Source organism: Pelmatolapia mariae, linkage group LG3_W (genome assembly GCF_036321145.2).
Source record: "Pelmatolapia mariae isolate MD_Pm_ZW linkage group LG3_W, Pm_UMD_F_2, whole genome shotgun sequence".
Taxonomy (NCBI): Eukaryota; Metazoa; Chordata; class Actinopteri; order Cichliformes; family Cichlidae; genus Pelmatolapia; species Pelmatolapia mariae.
In genome coordinates this window covers 50,922,863-50,930,416 of record NC_086229.1, presented here as the reverse complement: position 1 = coordinate 50,930,416, position 7,554 = coordinate 50,922,863, and the positions used below count along the sequence as shown (strand labels likewise).

At 41.1% G+C, this 7,554-nt stretch overlaps 1 pseudogene; it reads right to left on the bottom strand.

The window, feature by feature from the left end:
• Positions 1-796: 796 nt before the first annotated feature.
• LOC134623495 (nuclear factor 7, brain-like) lies at positions 797-2,179 on the bottom strand (annotated as a pseudogene).
• Positions 2,180-7,554: the final 5,375 nt, after the last annotated feature.

Here is a 7,554-nt window from a genome sequence, read left to right as displayed (position 1 = left end):
TCACACTCCCCAAGAGTGTGATTGTGTCCTAGAATCGGGTCTAGGTACCCTTGCCCCTGGAGGGGGAAACTGCACCCAGACCCAGGTGGTGTTACCCTTTTCCCTGGGGTGGGGAGAAGCAGACCGCCCCGACTCCGCAGCAGCAGGGAGGCCCCATATTCCATTCATCTCCATTCTTACACTTTACTTCCATCATCAAGGTAATAAATGTAATTTTGTATAAGCCCACACATCCTCTCTTCCCACTGGCTGTCTTTTTATATACAGCACAAATTATTTACAACTCTTGTGATTTTAGAAATACTGTTTTTGTGCTCTGATTTACAATCAGTTCCACCATAAATAACTATTACGGTAAATGACTGTTTTCAAAGAAATACTTGTTCTCATTTTTGGCAAGGTAAGTCTCCTTTCTGTTACAAATCTAATTTGATGATAATGTTAACTGAAGTGAGAAAACCATGCTCTAAATAGCTACCTTTAGATGCTCCACACATTACATGTATTCAAAAAACTGCCAATAAAATAAACAGTGTGCTGCTGGTTGGTCAGATAGCTTTTTAACTTCTGAGATCATCACAGATTAAAAAGTTGATAGAATTTTAAATGTAGTTTGGGGATCATTCAATGAGAAACAGTGAAATGATTTTCCATGTGAAAAAGTGGACAGCAGAATCAAAGAAAGAGTGAGAACAGTGTGAGTAATAAAGAGCTTTGGAACAATAAGGCAGCAGAAGGACAGCTGCAGTTTAACAGGCTTTTAACAACATTAGAAATATAATTATAATGAATTAATTTACACTGACACTGACACCTTCAACGGCAGAACCTTCAATTTACCAGCCACAGTGTTAATGAATGGAAACATCCTGTCAGTGAAAGTCTCTGTGAAGGTGTGTATGTGTGTGTTAGTATCAGGATCAGAGAACGTCAGCTTTCCTCTGTTACAGTTCAGATTCACTCTGATCCTCTGAAACTTCTTCTGTACTGAAAGAGCAGGACCTGTAGGTGATGGTGGCCACGCGTAGTATTTACCTTTATGGAACCTTATTCTCCATAATTCAGTCATTTCATCTCCCTTCCTCTGCGCAGACTCTGCAAACACACCCAGGTTCCACCATGTACTGTATCCAACCTCAACATCCCAGCTGTGAGTCCCAGAGTCAAAGCCTTCAGAGCCCAGGACAGAGTAGAGCCGATCAAACCTCTCTGGATTATCAGGAAGCTGTTGTTCATCTCCTCGTCTCACACTGGTCAGATCCTCAGAAAGGATGAGTTCTGGATGAGCAGTGTTTGGGTCCAGAATGAGAGGAGTGTAGGAGACCATGTCCTTCATGTTGTTCCAGATGTTGAAGGTCAGGTTGCCCAGGTGTTCGGCCTGGTCTATCAGAGCTCCTGAGGGCAGCTGTGGATCATCCAGCAGGGGGCAGCACTGGACTCTTTCCACTGCAGCCTTGTAGTTGTGCAGAAATGAGACATCTTCAGCTCTCAGCTCCTCCTCTGTGGATCTGACTGTGTCTGAAAGAGCAACTATGTCTCTGCTCAGACCCTCCATCTTCTCCTTCATCATCCCACTCTTCTGCTCCTCTTCCTCCCTCAGTGCAGCCAGCCTGGCCTCCTCTTCCTCTGCTAGAAACTGGTGAAACTTCTTAAACTGCTCCTTAATTCAAGTCTCTGTGTGTCGGGCCTGGACATTAATGTGTTTTGCTATTTGATCAAACTTCACTTGAAGTTCTGCACAAACCTCCAACTTCTTTTTTAAGGACTCCAGAGTTTCCTGAAGTACCTTCCTGTGTTGTTGTGCAGCTTCATCAATGGGTCTGAATCTGTGGTTTGTGTGTTTTTCTGAGTCTCTGCAGATGAGACACACTGGCTGCTGATGATCCAGACAGAAGAGTTTGAGTTTCTCAGAGTGCAGACTGCAGAGAGTCTCTGAAGCTGTCTGATCTCTCTCCTTTAAGAACGACTCACACAGGTTCTTTAAAGCCAGGTTTACAAATGGTTCATTTCCTGAAGATCTTCTCTGACAAACTGGACACTCGTGTGTTGTTCTCTCACTCCACCATTTCTTCAGACAGTCTTTACAGAAGCTGTGGCTACATGACAGAATAACAGGATCTCTGAAGACCTCCTGACACACCGGACAGCAGAGATCGTCCTCTGATCTGGAAGCCATTGAGTCTGTGAGTGAAGCTGAAAACAGCAGATAGGAGTTTTGCTCAAACTCACATTCAGTGTGTGGAGTGTCAGCAGCTTTAAGCAGCAGTGTGGGAGTTTTCCAGTTTTCTCTCCTGTAGCTGGATTCACTCAGTGGAAGCTGCTAGTTTGATCTGAACTCAGTCTGATCGTCTGTGCGTCTCTCTTTACTGAGGAAAAGTAACATCCTGTGTCCTGGTATGAGTCATGTGAGGGGCGGAGTCTCAATAAAAGGTGTCGCTTCACTCATAAACAAGGGTGGTTTTCATTTCAGAGTTCGGAGGTTTACCTGCCAGCAGTTTTTTTTTTTTTATTTGCTTCACTTGACCTGCAAAGGTTACAGCATGAAAACTTTTCTAAATCTTAGAAAATAAAGTGTCATTCAGTGGTGCTGCAGAAACTGCACGTTCAAAAGGGTAATTTTCTGGTTGTTTAGCAGATTTGTCAACAGTGGGATTGTAATGCAGGAAAACACACACAGGTGATTTCATGTGTTTAGTGGTGAGAACACCAGTCGTCGGCTCATTAATCATAAATACTGTGGACTCTCCTCATTTCTCAGGCTCTCTTTCAGCTTTTAGGAGACCTGATGAACTTCAGTTTGTACTCATATAGTGAGAATTATTTAACTACTAAACTATAACACTGATGTTTGAAATTAAAGTTTCACACTTCCTTTGAATAGTTCAAATTAAAAGCCTTGGAATAGCATTCCAGTTCCATATTTTAATAGAGCTCTGGCTCTATTAAAATCTTGATTCCTGTAAATACAATCTATAAACTGGTCTCTACTCTCTGGATTCATTATGGCACAGAACAATAAACCATCAGAGGCTTCCCCACCTCATACACTCACGATTTATTTACAACCCGAAGTGAACAGCTGACCAGATCCCACTCTGTTGGCACCACACCATGAAGTCCTTCATCAAACTATGTGTGCTTCCTGTGAAGCAGAAATAGGATCTTCTTTTTAGCAAGGGACAGCAGCTCTCCTTTCTGGGCATCCTCTGTCAGGTTGAAGGCTGTAGCGACAACTTCCTTTAAGAAAGCTGCTGAGAAGCTAAGTTGAGCTCTTTCCTGTGACACGTTTCAACAGAGTCCATTCTGAGAACTACTTGCCTTTAAAGTGGTGCTGATTGTATTTCAGCAAAAATGAATGTCAGAAAACATAAAAATTTTAAAATTTTCATTAAATCAGCCAGTCATGCAAGAGTGACCAGAAAAACAAAGGAAATATCTGAGCCCTACTTACCCTCTTTTTTTAACGGCACTTGTGGAGTAACCAGGTGAGTAAGGTGAAACCACACCCACTCTAGCAATTATTATTAATATCCCTATCGTGACAAATGTGAATCGAAACAGTAATCAGAAAAATACATTTTGGCCCCGACAAAGGCTTTAGGACGTCATCAGTGGTGGTCTAGGAAACACAATACTCACTGTGTCTGTAATCACATGAACAGAACAGTCTTTCATGAGCCTCCACTTAAAACATTGCTTTATAGAGTTAAGGCCAGCAGCCTTTAATCTTAAAGTATGTCTGAATGAGGTATAAAAATAGCTGTCTGCTTTTTTTCCCCTGGATTTCATCATTATCCACATACAGATCTCTTCACTTTAGTTCTTATTAGATGTCACTCCACTGTATAACCACACTGATTGGACCCTTAGGCAGGCTGGTTCTGGCCCGTGTTTGACACTCATGCTGTACGCTCTCGTTTCTCTTTGTGAGTCTGTGTATTCAGATTTTATTGAGTTAAATTAGTCTTAAAGGGTGACTTATGGGTATGATATCATCCACAAGAGTAAGCTTGCAAAGTTTGGCTTCATAAATCATTTTCTCTTTCAAAAACCTTCCATTGCTACAAATGTTTGTAACATCTACAGGGGTGTTGTGGGCGGCCCAAGGGACCTGGGCCCACCCATTTCAAGAACAGACCAATCGTAACTACCCTACAGACGTCTTTTCTCAGGTTTCAATTATCAAAATAAATATTTCATTAAAACAATGACAGAGAGGTTGGAGTTAGTGCTGAGGTCTTGATCTGATCAAATAAATACAGGGCTAGAATTACTGATACCAATACTTGTAACATATACAGGCTGCTTACGTAGAGGAGAGCAGTGTCATGATTTATGAATCATTGTCACTGTGTTAAATTTGAATTTCAGTGACCACTAAATGACTGCGATTTTGTTTATTTCCCCTGTTCATTATTATCTAATCACAACAAAACAGCTCTAGAAGCTTTTCATGTGATTTAAATCTGGGTTGTTTTGTTTTTTTGTTTTTTTGTTGTTTTTTTGGGAGGGGGGGGGCTGCACTGTAAATGTCTTTAAAGCACTTTGGGTTGAATTCTGAAGAACAGAACAACTCACCACACCTCCAATAGAATACAGGATTTACCAATTGTAGATATTGTTGATCTGTGGAACCAGCTCCCCAATAAAGGAAGACTGGACTGACTCTCTGTTTAAAAAGTCTAGTCTGTGATGACTATTACCCAGCAGGCAGTGCAGAGCTAGGATGGATCCATTGGGTTAGGAGATTTCAATTTTATTTATATAGTGCCAAATCACAACAACAGTCGCCTCAAGGCACTTTATATTGTACAGTAGATCTTACAATAATAGATACAGAGAAAAACCCAACAATCATATGACCCCCTATGAGCAAGCACTTTGGCGACAGTGGGAAGGAAAAACTCCCTTTTAACAGGAAGAAACCTCCGGCAGAACCAGGCTCAGGGAGGGGCGGGGCCATCTGCTGCAACCAGTTGGGGTGAGAGAAGGAAGACAGGATAAAGACATGCTGTGGAAGAGAGACAGAGATTAATAACAGATTTGGGAGTTCTAACTGCAGCTATTCTCTAGATGTCTACCCTGCCTACTCTGATTAAAACCCAGCCCTGAGTGGCCATGTAAGCCCAGTATCCTACCACAAACACCTGTTGCGGCAGCTCCCCTCTAGATCAGTGCTCTTGGAATATGACTGGGCTTAATATAGTGGTTTGGAAAAGCAAACCACAAGGGCTTGTTACTTTTAGAAGGCTGGAGTAACCTGTAAGAGTCATATATAAGATGTAAAGTAGTACTGAGATTTTTACCTTTACTGTTTCAAAAAGGTTTAAAAAGGTAAACAATTTAGATTTTTATGAAGGATATTTTATTAAAGCAATTAAGCAGGAGCAAAGCAGAAGAATTCAAAGCAAAAATCAAATGAAGCTCATGCATAAGTTCAATAAGGAAGATCGATGGTTTTACATCTGTATGCTCAGAGGTGTTGCAGACTAAATCTAGGCTTCACGTCCACTTTCTCACGCTGTCAAGCTGTTTGTGACATCACTGGTCTAGTCCAGTCATCTTACTCCCGGCCTTCTTCAGGCCATTTAGCATTCACGCCGCATACTTTAAATCTCACTGCGTATCTGTCATTCTCCCTTGCACATGCCTTGGTTCAACATACCTCCTCCCCATCGCCACCTTGTCCTCGTCACTCAGGCTCCATTCAAGCCACTATCTTCATCTCCACCAAGAGCATCTAGACTCTACTCACAGCTCGGCTTCGGTTCTGCCAAAACGGGCCATGAGAGTCTAAGTGCCAAATACCTCTATCTAAATTCTTTACATCAATAAAGCATGTCCATTTCTTTCTAATGATCTCTCCTTGTTAAAATAATAATCTTCATAATCAATTCACATGAAATATATCTAATTAACCTACTCTGAGCTAATGCTGATTATGTGCTGATCTTTGAGAGGATAGAGATTGAGAAGAAAACAGGAACATCCAGACCTAAAGATGTGCTTATCTCTGTGTTCTGTGTTGATAATAATAATCTAACAAGAAAAGCAGCATTCCTTGGAAATTCAAACCCAAAAGAATTCAGTGGAAAGCCAAATCTTACTATGTTATAAACCACAGGGAAAAGTGGAAATTATTAGAAAGTTTTAATCTGGCCGGAAAACAACTGAATTAAAAAAATTAAAATGCAAAAATGAGCAGAGACACAGCCAGAAAATTCAAAATCAAATAGTGGGCAGACAATATTCAGGCATCAGTTGCTTTTCTGGTGTTGCTTGCCCCCCAGGGTCGGATTTCCAGATGATGTCATCTGCTCATCACACGAACTACAGGAAGAGACAACCCCAAATGTTCCTAGGCTCCTCTCTAATATTCATTGCATGTTGTTCTTGCAACACACACATTTACTCTTTCTGTATAGAAACAGCAGAGGCAACAAGAGGTTGCTGGGGAGATTAAATAGGGCATCCCATGACATTAAAATGCATTCATTAAGTCCTCCTGTAATGTTCACTACAGACCAATTCAGATCCCAAACAAACTTCAACACCAGTATTCCCAGTATTGTCACAATGGTGTAAAATGCCCTCTTCTTTGATTGGTCAACCCTGTCCCTGTTCCTGCTCTCTTCTCTTGGGCCTGAATAAATTAAGACATGGAGAACAGAAAGGCTGCAGAAGGAGGAGACGATTAAAGACAATGTCAAGAGACAAAAATTCACAATTGAGACGATGATATCTTCTATCTTTATGAAACTTGCTATTGCAAAGCAAAGCAGCCAAACACAGCCTATGCTGATATTCCTGATTCTGACCCATCTTTCTTTCCTTAAGCTCCGATAAGTGATGGGATGAACAGCAGCCATGTAGTGCTCCACACAAGTCAGCACGTGAAAGAAGATTAGTCCAAACCAGCAGACAGAGTAAAGAAAGAACGCCCAGAATAACATGTTTAAATTATTCATGAACATACTACAATCGCCAAAGACACACCCTAAGACAGCAAACAGGTCCATGAGGACGATGTTGTAGGTGAAGCAGTCAGAGTGACTCAGTACTTCCATGAAGGTGGAGCCTTTTTTCCTCCATTCTTGGAGACCATGTTGGAGGATGAGGATGCAGACGGGGAGGACGAGGAAGATGATAATGATGCTCAGTGCACAATAGATGTAGGAGCTCGGTTTAGAGATGAGACAGTACATGTATAAAGGAAGGGAGATGTTCATGGAGGAAAGGTGCAGATCAAAAGTGGAGAAAAAGGAGTTTGCCGACATCTGGGGGGAAAAAAAGAATAAAAATAGAATAGAATAGAAGAAGTGGGAAAAAAAGCCAAATCATTGGAACAAACTTAAATTAAATCTGTCTGTTTAGTCTCTGTATAGTTTGTATATTCAACTTTTTTCCCCTTTTTGTGTTGCCTTATACAGTAACTGTGTTGCTATGGAACCCAAAAGCTGTAATATGTGGCCAAATTAAAATTACTCAGAAGTAATTTGAAATTTTCTTACAATCAGCCATTAAGTCAAAAAGTTTGAGATAATACTACAGCAT